The sequence below is a fragment of the Mesocricetus auratus genome, unplaced genomic scaffold (assembly GCF_017639785.1).
Source record: "Mesocricetus auratus isolate SY011 unplaced genomic scaffold, BCM_Maur_2.0 contig_3059_pilon_obj, whole genome shotgun sequence".
Lineage (NCBI taxonomy): Eukaryota > Metazoa > Chordata > Mammalia > Rodentia > Cricetidae > Mesocricetus > Mesocricetus auratus.
The window spans coordinates 33,425-48,331 of record NW_024430583.1 but is presented as its reverse complement, the minus strand read 5'-3'; positions in this window follow the sequence as shown (position 1 = coordinate 48,331).

The window sequence follows — 14,907 nt, the reverse complement described above, 5'->3', positions numbered from 1 at the left end:
TTGAAAGCCTCCTGAGGTTGTGTGTGTGTCAGCTGAAGTCTCTGTAGAAAAGCTACAACCTAGCCAACACTCAAAGATTTGAGGAGAAAACGAAAGAAAACATGTCTTTTAAGGTAGGGCCTCAGGCAGGAGGCAATCAGTTGTGAGTCCCACCTGATAATCAGGCTTGGACCTGACCTGGGCCCTTCCACTCAAAAGAAGGTTTTCCTCTAATTCTTAGTTTATTGTTGGTTTCCAATTGGGAAAAGAAGCAAATAAATCACCCAGAGACAAAGACTGAAGTTTAAACATCAAACTGAAGTTAAGCAAAGCAAAACTGCTGCCACTAGATTCTTACCACACTTCAAGTCTCAGACTGTACCTGTACTTAAAGTGGCTGGAGAATGAATGTCTCACTGAGACCTTGCTTCTGTTTTATATTCTTCTGTAATCTTGGGATTAAAGGTGTAAGGTATATTCCCCTTCACAGCTAGACATTGTGCGATTACCCGGCCTACAGCCCTAAGTCCTCTAACGAAACCCCTTTCTTCATATGGGGAGAGGTTTAGTCTATCTGTTCTGTTGCTCTTTTGAACCCTTAGTACAATATTGTTCTCTGAATATAACATTGAAATCTGCATAGAAAATATCAGAGAGACACAAGTCTCCAGACCCAAAGATTTGGGGACAGAGAGGGAATCAGACAATAAAAGCCTAAAAATCTGTCTACAGTGATACATAGTTTAAGATTTAGTAAAACCACTGGGGTCAAAATAGCAAAGTAGCAATTCTTAGCCATAGAAGCCAAGCAGACATGTTTCATCCAAGGCCCCAGGGAACAAAGGCAGATGGATCTCTCTGTGTTCAAGTACACCAAGGGCCACATGAGATTGAACCAACCTAAAAGAGAAACAAAGCTCACACCCATTATCCCAGCAATATAGTGGTATAAAAGATAGGAGCCGGTTGTTCAGTAGTCAGTCTCAGGATTACCTCCAGTTGGGCTGTGGAGAGGCAGCAGTGTGATGCTTAGGGAGAGACCATAAAGCCTGAGGGAGAGGCATGAGCCAAATATCATTAAAAAACAGAAGAGTAGATTCTCTCAATGTCATGTAATTCCCAAGATTGAATCATTTGACCAAAGCATGAATTTCTCTCTATAAGTCATGTATCTAAGGCAATCAAGACAGACATTGGTTATACCCATAATTAGTCATGAAGCACTGCAATTTTTGAGCCCTGGCAATGCCATGTTTTTTGGGTGATGACACTTTGGCATTCCTGTCCATTATTTCTTAAGCAGATAACAGTATTTCGTACATAGAGTTACATTGCCAACCCTTTTTACTGGGAGCAGCATGGTTTACCCATGAAGGATGCCTCTGTTCAATGTTCTAAAAATATACTTCCTAGTAACTTTAATGAAAGTGTGATTTCACGAGGCTTCTTCATACATTTTTCTATATGGTTATCACACCCACTAGTCTTCCTTTATTACAGCGCCATTCCCAGTTCAACATCAAGTGCACATTAGTCAGTTGTTTTCTGCTACTCTCCTCCTCTGTGTATCTAGGCTGAGCGTCACTCCATAGGGAATGGCCTCCCAAAGCCCATTTTTTCACGAGAAATAAATACTCATTTCACTGCCACAGGCCCCATCGGCTGCCCAACTCCACCTTCTGACATCCAGGTTCAGTGGTTCTGGCACGGCCTCACGCTGAATCCCCAACTGTCATTCGGAGGACCATAAGCTCCCACTTGCTGAGATCAGCTGTTTCTGTGGGTTTCCAAAGTATGGTCTTGATTCTTTGCTCATCTCTCTCTAACTATAACTGGATACCTGGAGTTCTACTCAGTGATTAGCTGGGAATCTCTGCTTCTGCTTCCATCAGCTACTAAATGAAGCCTCTATGATAGCATTCAATGTCGTCATCAATCTCATTACAGGGGAAGGGTATTTAAAGTACCTCTGCACAATTGCTTGGATTCTTAACTGGTGTCATCGTTGTGGAATCACAGATATTTCCCTAGTGCCTGATTTCTGATTAAGCCAATAACAGCTCCCTCTATTAATGTACGCTTTTCCTTGCTGTCTTTCTCTGTTCTTCCCCCAACTCGTCCTTTCTTATCCCTCATGTTCTCCTCTCTCCTTCTTCCCTCTTCTCTCTCCTATATTCCTTCCCCCAACCTCCCGATTTACTCAGGGGCTCTTCTCTTTTCTCCTTCTTCAGAGGTCCATGTATGTCTGTCCTAGGGTTCTCATGGTTTCCTAGTTTCTCTGGGGCTGTGGACTGTAGTCTGGCTATCCTTTGCCAGAAGATCAATATAGGTTTGGCTGAATTCTAACTCACAGTATGTCCAGTGTGATCGAGACTCATCCAGTGTTTTTTCCAATTCACCATGGCACGTCCCGTGTTCTTTTGTTTGTTCAGCTCTTGTTGTGAGATCATTGATGAGATTTTATAAACATAGCTTTTTAAATTAATAGTGTTGATGGTAATTCTTCCTTGCCAAACTGACTGCATCTGTAATGAATGAACATCAAGAAATGGAGGGATACCTGAAAGATATTTATTTTGCTAATTTTGAAATGAGTTAATCCACTTCTTGTCTGGAATTGTGATATAGGAAGACAAATGCCCTTAATTCGTACCCTTAAACAGAAAGACACATAATTTTATCAGAATTGAGATATTGGAGCTACACCATATGCTAGAAGATTATATAAAATAAGAAAATAGGAATGTTTTTGCTCACTTCCTGTTTTTGGATTCATTTCCTTGTTACCACATATATTCCTTGGAATAGGAGCCTATTTCTTTGGGATGTAGCATATACAAAAGTACATCTGAGATAAACAGCCTTGTGGACAAAGAAAATACTGTATATATTTATGGACTTTCTGTGACACACAACCTTTGTAGAATTAGCTTGACATCATTCTGTGATTAACTAAGTACTCATGTATGTATGTATGCATGTATATATATTATATTTTGGTTATACCACAGACATTGAAAAATGTAACAGGTGACACAACCTCACAACAAGTACACACTCTTCTTCCTCCTTTACCCTTTATACTTCTCTTCAAAATGATGCTTGAGCTTCATATGCATGAGTGTTTTACATATGAATCCACTGGGCTTTGGCTTAATAACTTCATTTTCATTAGTTATGGATTTTTAGAGGTGTGTGTTGACAAAAGAAGTTTCCTGTTGAGGAGTAAAAACTTGGATCACAAGAAAGCAAAAAGAAAAATGGTTAGTTATCTGTTAGGGATTATGATGGTTTAGTGAGGTGGTCCTTGATTTTTGTCCAAAAGATTCATATCTTTAACAGCACCAGTATGTAGCTAGATTTCCAGTAACAGCCATTGCTTCTCTTTTGTAAACTGGGTCTTAAGTTCAGTGAGTGAGTTGTTGGTTGATGTTGTATGATATTTTGCTTGTCTTTTGACAAGTAAATCTTGCTGAGAGATCAGATGGCAAAGCTAGCCACTAGTGAACTAAAGAGGGCAGGCTATTTTGGCACATACATTTAGTCCCAGCAATTCAGAGGATGAAGCAGGGAAATTATGAGTTTAAGGCCTCTCTGGGTGACAAGAGATTGAACAAGTCTAAAAGAGAAACAGAGCAAGCTATGTTTGGGGTTGCTCACAACATTAATCCTGGTGCATGGGAAGAGGAAACAAGAAGTTTGGGAGTTCAAGGACACTCTGAATTTCAGGAGATTGAAACAGTGGGAAAGGGAAACAACATTGCAGTGCCAATTCAAGTCTTTACTCACAGCATTAGGAAGGCAGAGACAAGATGCCAAGTTGTGTAGATATGAGAAATAAGTCCATTGAGTCTGATGACTTGTAGAGACACTATCTCCTCCATTCAGTGTGAGGATTCAGAGAGGTAAGGATTCTCTAGTGGCTGCTCTCCTTCCCTGATTGAGTCAGTTTTCTCCCTCATATCTGGTTCTGTTCTTTTCTTTAGAATTCTTAGGGTGGTGGTTCAGCTGACCAGCAAGTTATTCTTTGCAACTGCTATATTCTTTAGGGCCAGGATGACAGTTGGCCTGGTTTACAGTCGTTAGAGGTCCTTGTTTGGCTCGCTCCTTTTGAAGGTAGCTTGGTACTTCTTGTACCATGAAAGCTATTCCCGATGGAGCAATTTACATTGGTTTAAGACAGTGTTCTGTGTATTTCAACTTTCCTAGACTCACTGTGTATATGTCGCTGGTCTTGAACTCAGAGTTCCCCAGTCCATGCCTCCTGAGTACTGTGTTAAAAACCTTCATGAACCTAATGAATCATACATAATATTTTTTATTTTGTATTATTTGCTCTGTAGCCTTAAATAATATGGAACTCACACTGGAGAGGCCGATTTTCCACAAATCATTGAGAGAGGACTGCCTCTCCTTCCTTTAACGTGGGACTTAATGGGTGTGCATTACTCATAGTCTTGTGTCATGTCTTGGCAATTACACAAAGTAACAAAGTAACAGCACAGGCTGTATATAACAAATGTGTGATCACCTAAATCTCTTGTTCATTGACATTAAAGCCTTATATTACACTAAGTTGAAAACTCTAATTTTAATGGATGAATATAACTCACCAAATATAACATCATAAAATATATAAAACATATAAACAGAACATTGCTAGTAATGTTACAGTATGAAATGCCAACTTTCGACAGAACCATGATGAGCTTGACAGTGTACTGTCCGAATGTCAGAGAAAAACTAACAGAAAAATTACTCAAATTATTTCTTGATATCTGGGTGTGCTGGCACAAGCCTTCAATCCCAGTACTCAGGAGTCAGAACCAGCCTGGTGGTCAGAGTTACAGAGCAGTCAATACTAAACAGTGAAACTTTTCATCAAAACAAAACAACCCCGAACAAACAAACAAACCCATAAAACTAATTGACTCACACACAAATGAAGAATGCAAGTGCCTGTTAGTTTCACCTGATATTAAGCAGGATAATCAGCAGGATAAGGTGACATATTTCTTTATTCTCAGCACATTAGAAAAGAGGTAGGTGGATATCTGTGGGTTTGAGGTCATCATTTTCTATAAAGGGAGTGCCACTGCAGCCAGCATGTTTCTCAGACAAACATACTCTTTAAAAAATAAAATTAAACAGATATAATTATAAAACAAACAAGTAAATACTGATTGATATGGTCACATAAAAATATTCTGAGCAGTGTAGGAGGCTTAAGCCATCATTACCAGCTGGTCCAACACAAAAGTAAAAAAAATCCTTTTGTATTTTAGGCCAGCTGACTCTACCAAACAACTTGCAAGACTGCCAGTGTTACAAAGAGGAATGGTGATTCAAAAAAGCATTTTGCCACTAAATCTGTTTCTCACACATATATATTATATACACACACACTGTCTTTGAGTTTGTTTATGCATACTGTAAACAATGTACACTCTCACCTCCTACTCTCTACTACCTTAGTCCAAATTTCCAACCAATCTCTCTATTATTTTCCTGTTTATTCATTTTGTTGGGAAGCCACTGAGATTAGCAAGGACCATGTGTGACATTGTGGATATGGAGCTATGTGTTGGAATCTGTTGGGATCAACAGTGGACTATACTTAAGACATTGATTCTTCTCATAATAGCCATCCATATACAACATTACAGAGGGAAACTGTATGACCCTGTGAACGTTTCCTTTAGTAGACTGATTGTTGTCTAGTGTGAGTATAATGAGTGTAAGTACAGATGCCTTTGTTTACTGATAAATACATTTGTGTGGAGTCTAGATAATGGAATGTCTAAGTTGTTATCTTCTTTGCCTTCTTATTTAAAACCTTCCTTCTGTTACTTAATATTCCCAGAGCCACAGATGGATGGTGTAACTAATGATTTTAGGAAAGAAATCATATACCTGTAGTGAAATGTTGTTTGTAATCTAACAAATATATCTTGACTACAAAACATACATGTTATAAGATTTTCTATTTTAGAAAACAAAAGGGAAATGTAGTGCTAATTTGATTGTAAACTAACAAATAATGCTTACTTGAAGATCAGAATGCAGAGCTAAGCCACTAATTAGCCACTTAACTAAGACACTAGTTAGCTAAAGAGGCCAGGTAATGCTTGCCTCACCTTGAATACAGGCACTAAGCAGGGAGAAGTTGTTGGATCTCTGTGAGTTCAAGGCCACCCTGTCTTACACAAGAGGGAATCACTCCAAAGGAGAAACAGAGCTCACATCCTTGCTCCTAGCACTGAAGATCACAAGACGTTTATCCCTTCACTAGGAAAGTGGAAACAGGAGGGGTTTAGATGGATAGAGACAGGAATAGAAGTCAGGAGGAGACAGGAGTAGTGCAGTCTGAGGTTTCTTGGGGAGCATTGCTGTCTGAAGATTTCTGGAGACAGAATGGCCTATAGTGATCTGATTTCGAGGTAAGAGCTATAGCTGTTTTGCTTTGCTGATCTTCATGCAAGATTTGTTTGTTAGATTATAAACAAAATATCACTTCGTATAACTTATTTATTATCTGCATCTAGTAGAGTCAAGAATCAATGTAATCACCTTTAGATTGGTGGGATAGTGTTTTGAGGAGAGGGGTGAGGGAGCCACAGTCTGAGTGAGTTCCAGAAGCCAAACTTTCTTCTGAGTTAGTAAAAATGCCACCAAGTAGTGGAGAGAGAAGTGCAGAATGAACTTTTTTTGTATTTTTGTTGTTGTTGTTTTCTTTGTTTATTTGTTTTTTAGAATTGGAAGCAGAACAGCTTTGTTAATGTGTTTATTTTTAAATTCAAATTAGAAACAAGGTTGATTTACATGTAAATACCAGGTCTCTCTACCTCTACTAGTTCCACACCCTCCCAACAAGCCACCAATTCACCACTCCCCCAATCCCTACTCCTATTTCTCAGGGAGGGTGAGACCCTCCATGAGGATTGTCCATAGTCTTTCTTTTCTTCCAGGGCAGGGCCGAGGTCCTCCCCCAGTGTTGAGGCTGAGAGAGCAACTCTCATTGTGGGAAGGGTGCCCAAAATTCCATTTGTGTACCAGGGATGAATATTGATCTACTACCCTAGGCCCTATAGATTGCCTATGTCTCCTCACTGACACCCTCATTTATGGAGTCTGGATCAGTCCCCTGATGAATTCCCAACCCTCACTCTAGCGTACAATAGGTTACCCATATTCAGGTCAGCTGTTTCTGTGGGTTATACAAGCCCAGTCTTGACCCCTATGCTCATCACTCCTACCTCTCCATCACTAGGTTCCATGCAAACACTGAACTTATCAAAAGCAGTGCTGGACTCTTACGAAAGGGATGGTCACTGACTTCTTTTTTGTTCTATAAATTAGACACAAACTTGATTCACATGTCAATCCCGGCTCCCTCTTCCTACCCTCCTACCTTATCCACAATAATCCCCCAAATTCACACCAAATCACCACTCTCTGCCTCAGAGAGTGTGAGGCCCTCCATGAGGGATCTCCAAAGCCTTTCTTGTCATCCAGGGCAAGACCTAGGCCCTTCCCCTAGTGTCCTGGCTGAGAGTGCATGCCCCATGTGGAATAGGCTCCCAAAGTACATTTGTATGCCAGTGATAAATATTGATCTACTACCCAAGGCTCCATAAATTGCTGAGGCCTCCTCACTGACACCCAAATTTATGGCATCTGTATAAATCCAATGATGGCCTCTCTGATATCAGTTTGGGGTCTGTGAGCTACCCCTTGTTCAGCTCAACTGTTTCTGTAGGTTTAACCAAGCCATTCTTGACCCCATTGCTTATCACTCCTCCCTCTATGCAACTGGGTTCCTGGAGTTTGTTCAATGTTTAGCTATGGCTATCTCCTTTTGCTTCCATCAGCCACTAGATGAAGATTCTAAGATGACATTCAAGGTAGTTGTCAATATCATTATAGGGGAAGGGCATTTAAGGTAGCCTCTCCACTATTCCTTAGATTGCCAGGTGGTGTCATCATTGTAGATATCAGGAAATCTCACTAGTGCCACATCTCTCCTCAACCCTATAATGACTCCCAATATTATGGTATCTCTCATTCTGCTCACTATTATTTCCGTGACTCAACGTTCCTGTTCCTACATTTCTCTGGGGACCACTGACTTCTTGAGACACATTGTCATGTCTAAATCTAAGTTCATGAAATTTCTCTTTAAAAGTAACTTGTGCTATATTTGGTTTTTGATTCTCGGTAGCTAATGGATGCTGCCTTCTAAATTTTGTGTGTTTTTGTTTGGTGAAAACTGAAGCCAGGGAAGGTAGTAGTCCTGTTGTAGTTAGCCTCCCTGATTTTACCTGAAGGACTCAGGCTCACTTTGGATGTCACATACAGGGATGCAGTGACCTGCTACAACCATTTCTGCTCTAGGTAGGCAGGACACATGTTGTGAAGGATGAGGAGCCTGTCTAGGGCACCCTGAAAACTATCTGTGTGGAAGGCATCCTAAGATACTGGGAGGGACTAGTGGATATTGTCAAGGCAACTCACTTGTAAACAGAAGGTAGGAGGGCTTTGGACTCTGAATAGGTGTACAGGTAGACTATAGAGTGGAAGCTAGAGGAGTCTTGGTGATTGCCTTCTGATATGCCAAGTGATTGGGGACTTGAAATTACACTATGGAACCAAAGAGTTAAGTGTCAAGGGCCAGGTCCCAGATAGAAATTACAGGCCAGCCATTTGGAGAGTTTCGAGGTACAGTCCTGGGTGCTGAAGTAAAGGCCACTTACTGGCTGGGACTTGAAAACTACCCACAGTTATAGATTTCTGTTCTGGAGTAATGATAAAGTCACCATTTAACAAGACAGTAGCAGGAAATTCTGGGATGTGACAAAAGAGTGAAGTGACCCAGGGTCCAATTGATTTCACTGCTATGGAATTTCTCAAAATTTCTGCTATGGATGAGTAACCCTTATCAGAAATTGAGATTATATGTACTGGAATAATCTTTTTATTGATTTTCATTATCAAAATATTATTTTAGTATAATCTAGTAGAATTTTTGAATTTATGTGTTGATGTTTCCAAACAGTTCTCTTTGCTTTGGTAGGAAGATCAAAGCTCTTGAAGATTACATTCATCCAAACTCACTTCCATGTTGAACCACATAAAACTATGGATTTGGCGTTCCAAATCTGTAAATATAATAGAGTTCTAGTGAGATCCACAGGTAGGGTTATACACAAGGACAATTAAAATTGAAATTCTTGAGTGCTTTCATGGGTGTTCTAGCAGGGGAGTGCATCTCCTCATATACCCTTGACCGAAGACTGGTCCTCCTCTATTCAGGGAAGGTACTTCTCTTCAACCGAGGACATAGCTTCATGAGGGATGCACATGGAGTGGTGAGGGAGGAAGGGGACACGTGCCTAGGCAGCCAGTATCAGCTGAATCAAATCTGACAATCAAAAGGGTGACTCATGGCACAGCCAGATTGTCCTCACATCATAAAAACGGAATTCTTAACCACCATTAATTTGAGACCTTGGCACACTATAATTTAATTCACCATTCTGAAAAGAGTTTTTGAGCATTTGGCACAAACACTTATAATTCCACCACTGGGCAGGCAAAGATAGGTAGATTGCAGTGTGTTGTAGGGAGACTGGCCTCAATAGAGAGTTCAACTACAGCCAAGTGTTTATGCTGAGATGTTGTCTCAGATAAAAAAGAAAAGAAAAAAAGACATGTGTGTTTTTGTGCTGACTTCTTAATGTGGCAATGTAGAGCATTGAAAAGCACAGTATGCAGTTTCATGGTATTATATCACATTATTTTCACAGTTAGAAAGGCATAATAAAACACATATTGTTGGATTTCAGAAGCAGAGGACAGTACCAGGTAGATCACAGAGATTCGTGCCAGCCTGGTCTACAGTGAGAGTTTAAGGTTAGCTGGATTGCACAGAGAAACCATGTCCCCAGGGTGTGCGGAAGGAGAGAAAAAGTGAATGTAGTATAATTCAGGATAAAATTAAAAAGCATAATTTTAAGAATTATTATAACTCATGCATATTAGAAAAACATCCAGAAATGTGTTCTGTCTCCTTGGTCCAAGATAATCACTCTGTCCATTGACATATGACCAAACTTATTTTTGGTTCTTGTGTTTACAGTGTTTGAAACCTGACCTCACAGTGTTTCTCTGTATTTCGAGGAATCACCATGTACAACACAAAGAGACACCACAGAGTCCCTCCCCTGTTTCTCCAAAGTACTAGTATTAAAGTTGTGAACAATTGTTCCACCTTATGATAATATTTTGTTTATGTTCTAACAATAAACTTGTCTGAAAATTAGAGTGTAGTGCTAGACACTAGATAGCAATAGAGATCAGGCAGTGGTGGCACATGCCTTTAAACCTAGCATTTGTTTTGCTTGTTTGGTTTTATGAGACAGGGTTTCTCTGTGTTGTTTTAGAGGCTGTCAGACCAGACTGGCTTCTAACTCACAGAGATCCTCCCGTCTCTACCTCCCGAGAGCTGGAATTAAAGGCGTGTGCGAACACTGCCTGGCTAAACCAAGCATTTGATATGTGGAAATATTCAAGGATACCATGCACTACAAGAGATTGAATTATTCTCAAAGAGAAACTGAGCTCACACCTTTAATCCCAGCACTGAGGAGGTGGAGGCAGAAGGGTTGTGGCTTGGCAGAGGGAGACATATAAGGCAGGAAGAGAGCCAGCTCACCCCATTCAGTCTGAGGATTGCTAGACAGTGTTTCTCCTCCTTTGGGCCTGAGGATTCACGAGAGGTAAGAAGTCACACTTGGGGTTGGTTCTTTGATTCTCTGATCTTTCAACGTTAACTGATTTTTGACTCTGGGTTTACTAAGGCTAATTATTATTCTGGCTACAAAACCTATTGTTTTAATATGTGTTCTGTTAAACCCTAATGATATAACTGTGGAAATTTTACAGGATGAGGGTCAATATCTGCACCTTATTTACAGTGCTTTGTACTTGGAAATGATGTCCTAGGATTGCAGCACTCTAACATCTGTGGGTGAGAACAGCTTGTTTGCTCCTCCTCAGTTTTTCTTGGAAAATTACATCTTGAGCATATTTCCCTTTGGCAAATTCAATGATTCCAACAAATTTGATCTATAGTGAATTATTTATGATATTCTTTTATGGTTTGGTCCTGATCATTTAGTTCCATTTGTACTCCTGAGATTTGACTGGGAAGTGATTCGAAGTGGCAATCAAATTACACTCACTGAAGATGCTTTCTCGGTATTCTCTGTATTATGACTCTGCAACAATGGAAAATCACTTGTAGAATCCTGTATCTTTACCTAGTCAGTATAGCACTGAGTTAGAAATCTAGGTACTTTTAAATGATCTCTTTCTCAAGTGCAGTGCTCACTGATCACCCAGACCTGCTCACCTGTGGAAGCAAACAAGGAGCCCTGGAAAACAGAGAGAGAGGAGACAGTAGCCAAAGATCTGATGAGACAAAGTCACTTTACAACAGTCTGTTTCACTATAAATAATTTTAGAGACATTCACTGACAAAGATCTCAGCATTACGCTAGTATAGCAAGTAGAATTTCCACATGAGAATGCATAATATGAGGCAAATAAATTTTATATTAATATGCATGTGATTCATGCATAGTGGATTTGGTTTTCCTCCAAGATCCATCTTTACCTAATACCCAGAAACAGGGTAGGTTTCCCCTGCCAGACATCATTTCCCCGTTGTTGAAGAGGTCTTATGTCCAATTAGAAGCTGTTGGTTACCACAAATTTATTTGTGCCACTACTGCACACTTCATGTTATCGTGCAGGGTAGATCATTTTTATGGTTCATAGTTTTCATACCTGGGTAGGATGTTGGTTCCATCCCTTAAAAGCTTGTATGTTGATTTTGATACCAGGAAAGCTAGCCCCCAGGGAGGACATATGTATTCTGTTCCACATGAAGTCTACTGGGTGTGACTGAAGCACATGCCTTCGTCAACTGTAGGGTCTCACATGCTACTACTGTGAAGCAAAGTGGACAACCCCAGTAGACTGTAGTGTTTTGGAAATCTCAAGGACAGCAGTGACCAAAATTATCAAAGCATGCTACTGTGAGTGCTTTGTTTTAAATCTGTGGTTCTTCTGATGGGCGTCATTGGCCCATTTCATTTATGCTCTAATTGTTTATCCTTTCAGAGACTTAGATATATTACAGGCATTTTTATAGACGATAATAGTAAGAATCCTTATGGCATTTTCAGACATCCATACTGTTATTTTTCTCTCTCTCTCACCTGTGTTTATGTCTGTTCCTTCTCCATTAATCTCTCTCTCTCCCTCAGTCTCTCTCTCAAACACACACACACACACACACACACAATGTCTATTGCATCCACCCTTCTTACATAATTGTTTCCCGTTTTTTTCTGCTGTCCACTATTCCTCCCCTCCCCACACGAGTCTCCTTTTACTTGTCTGGTTATTCCAGTTACTCCTGGTTGTGCACACCTATTTGCAGACTTGGGGCAAGGAACTTAGTCTTTCTGGGTCTGACTAGTCTCATTCAATGTTATCTGTGAAGAGTCACCCATTTATCTGCAATGACTTCAATTTTTCTTACAACTGAATAGAATCACATAATGACACATATTCCAATTCCAGTTTACCACCCAAACTTATGCATGGATACACAATCTGCCTGTGTGTTTTGATCATGCACACCTCAAATACTGCCTGATATAACCACCTACCTTTATCCTCCACTGTGTTCCTCTCTTCTGATTTTGCTTGAGACCCACTGGAATAAGCCAGGACATTTGTGAGTTTGAGGATTTGGAAGTGTGTTGGTGAGCTAGGGCTCAGGTTAAGATTATATCTAAAGACAACTTATCTCCATCTAAATGGCATTCATAGAGAGAATTTTAGACTTTAAGGTGAGGCTCTCTGAGTCTTTCCCTTTCCTAGACTGATTTACTTATTTTGGTCTAGTATGAGGTTATTGAAAATAAGTACAGCAGTGGTTGGTTACTGATTACAACAGCTCTATGAAGTCTAGAGATGGCATGACTTAGGCCTCCTTTTTATTTCTCATCTTATTTTCTTTCATCCTCCTATTCCTACATGTTTTCAGAGACTTAGAATGAAAGCATAACTGATGTTTTAGGCCAGGAAAAATATACCCATAGAAATTTTTTTTACTCAAACAAATGAAATTTGCATAAATAATACATTAGTTGTAACTTTTTTATTTTCGACAAAAATTGCAAGTGTAGAGATATTTTGTTTATAATCTAAACAAAAAGCTTGCCTCACAATCAGATGGCAGAACTGAGCCACTAGTTAGGCACATTCCTAGTTAAGATCACTTGCCAAAACTAAATCAAGAACAGATAAATAATCTAAACAGACCTATAACCCCTAATGAAATAGAAGCAGTCATCAAAAGTCTCCCAAACAAAAAAAAGCCCAGGCCCAGATGGCTTCAGTGCAGAATTCTACCAGAAATTCAAAAAAGAGCTCATTCCAATACTCGTCAAAGTATTCCACAAAATAGAAGCAGGAGGCTCACTGCCAAACTCTTTCTACGAGGCTACAATTACCTTGATACCCAAGCCACACAAAGACACAACTAAGAAAGAGAACTATAGACCAATTTCCCTCATGAACATTGATGCAAAAATACTCAATAAAATACTTGCAAACCGGATTCAAGAACACATCAGAAAAATCATCCACCATGATCAAGTAGGCTTCATTCCAGGAATGCAGGGATGGTTCAACATTAGAAAATCTATCAATGTAATCCACCATATTAACAGTCTGCGAAAGAAAAACCACATGATCATCTCACTAGATGCTGAAAAAGCCTTTGACAAAATCCAGCACCCCTTCATGATAAAGGTCCTAGAGAGATCAGGGATAACAGGAACGTACCTGAATATAATAAAAGCAATATACAGTAAACCAGCAGCTAACATCAAACTAAATGGAGAGAATCTCAAAGGAATTCCTCTAAAATCAGGAACAAGACAAGGCTGTCCACTCTCTCCATATCTCTTCAATATTGTACTTGAAGTTCTAGCTACAGCAATAAGACAACAAAAGGAGATAAAGGGGATACAAATAGGAAAAGAAGAAGTCAAACTTTCATTATTTGCAGATGATATGATAGTTTACATAAGTGATCCAAAAAACTCCGCAAGGTTACTCCTAGAGCTGATAAACACCTTCAGCAATGTGGCAGGATACAAGGTAAACTCAAAAAAATCAGTGGCCCTAGTATATACAGATGATGAAGTGACTGAGAATGAAATCAGAGAAACATCACCTTTTACAATAGCCAAAAACAGCATCAAATATCTGGGGATAATGTTAACCAAGGAAGTGAAAGACCTGTATATCAAGAACTTTGTGTCTTTGAAGAAAGAAATCAAAGAAGATACCAGAAAATGGAAAGATCTCCCATGCTCTTGGATTGGTAGGATCAACATAATAAAAATGGCAATCTTGCCAAAAGCAGTCTATAGATTCAATGCAATCCCTATCAAAATTCCATCACAATTCTTCAAGGACCTGGAAAGAACATTAATCAACTTTATATGGAAAAACAAAAGGCCCAGGATAGCCAAAACATCCCTATATAATACAGGAACTTCAGGAGGCATCACCATACCTGACTTCAAGCTCTATTATAGAGCTATAGTCCTGAAAACAGCTTGGTATTGGCACAAAAATAGGCACGTAGACCAATGGAACCGAATGGAAAGCCCTAATTTTAACCCACACACCTATGAACACCTGATTTTTGACAAAGAAGCTAAAACTGTACAGTGGAAAAAAGAAAGCATCTTCAACAAATGGTGCTGGCATAACTGGGTACTGGTATGCAGAAGACTGCAGATAGATCCATGTTTATCGCCTTGTACAAACTTAAGTCCA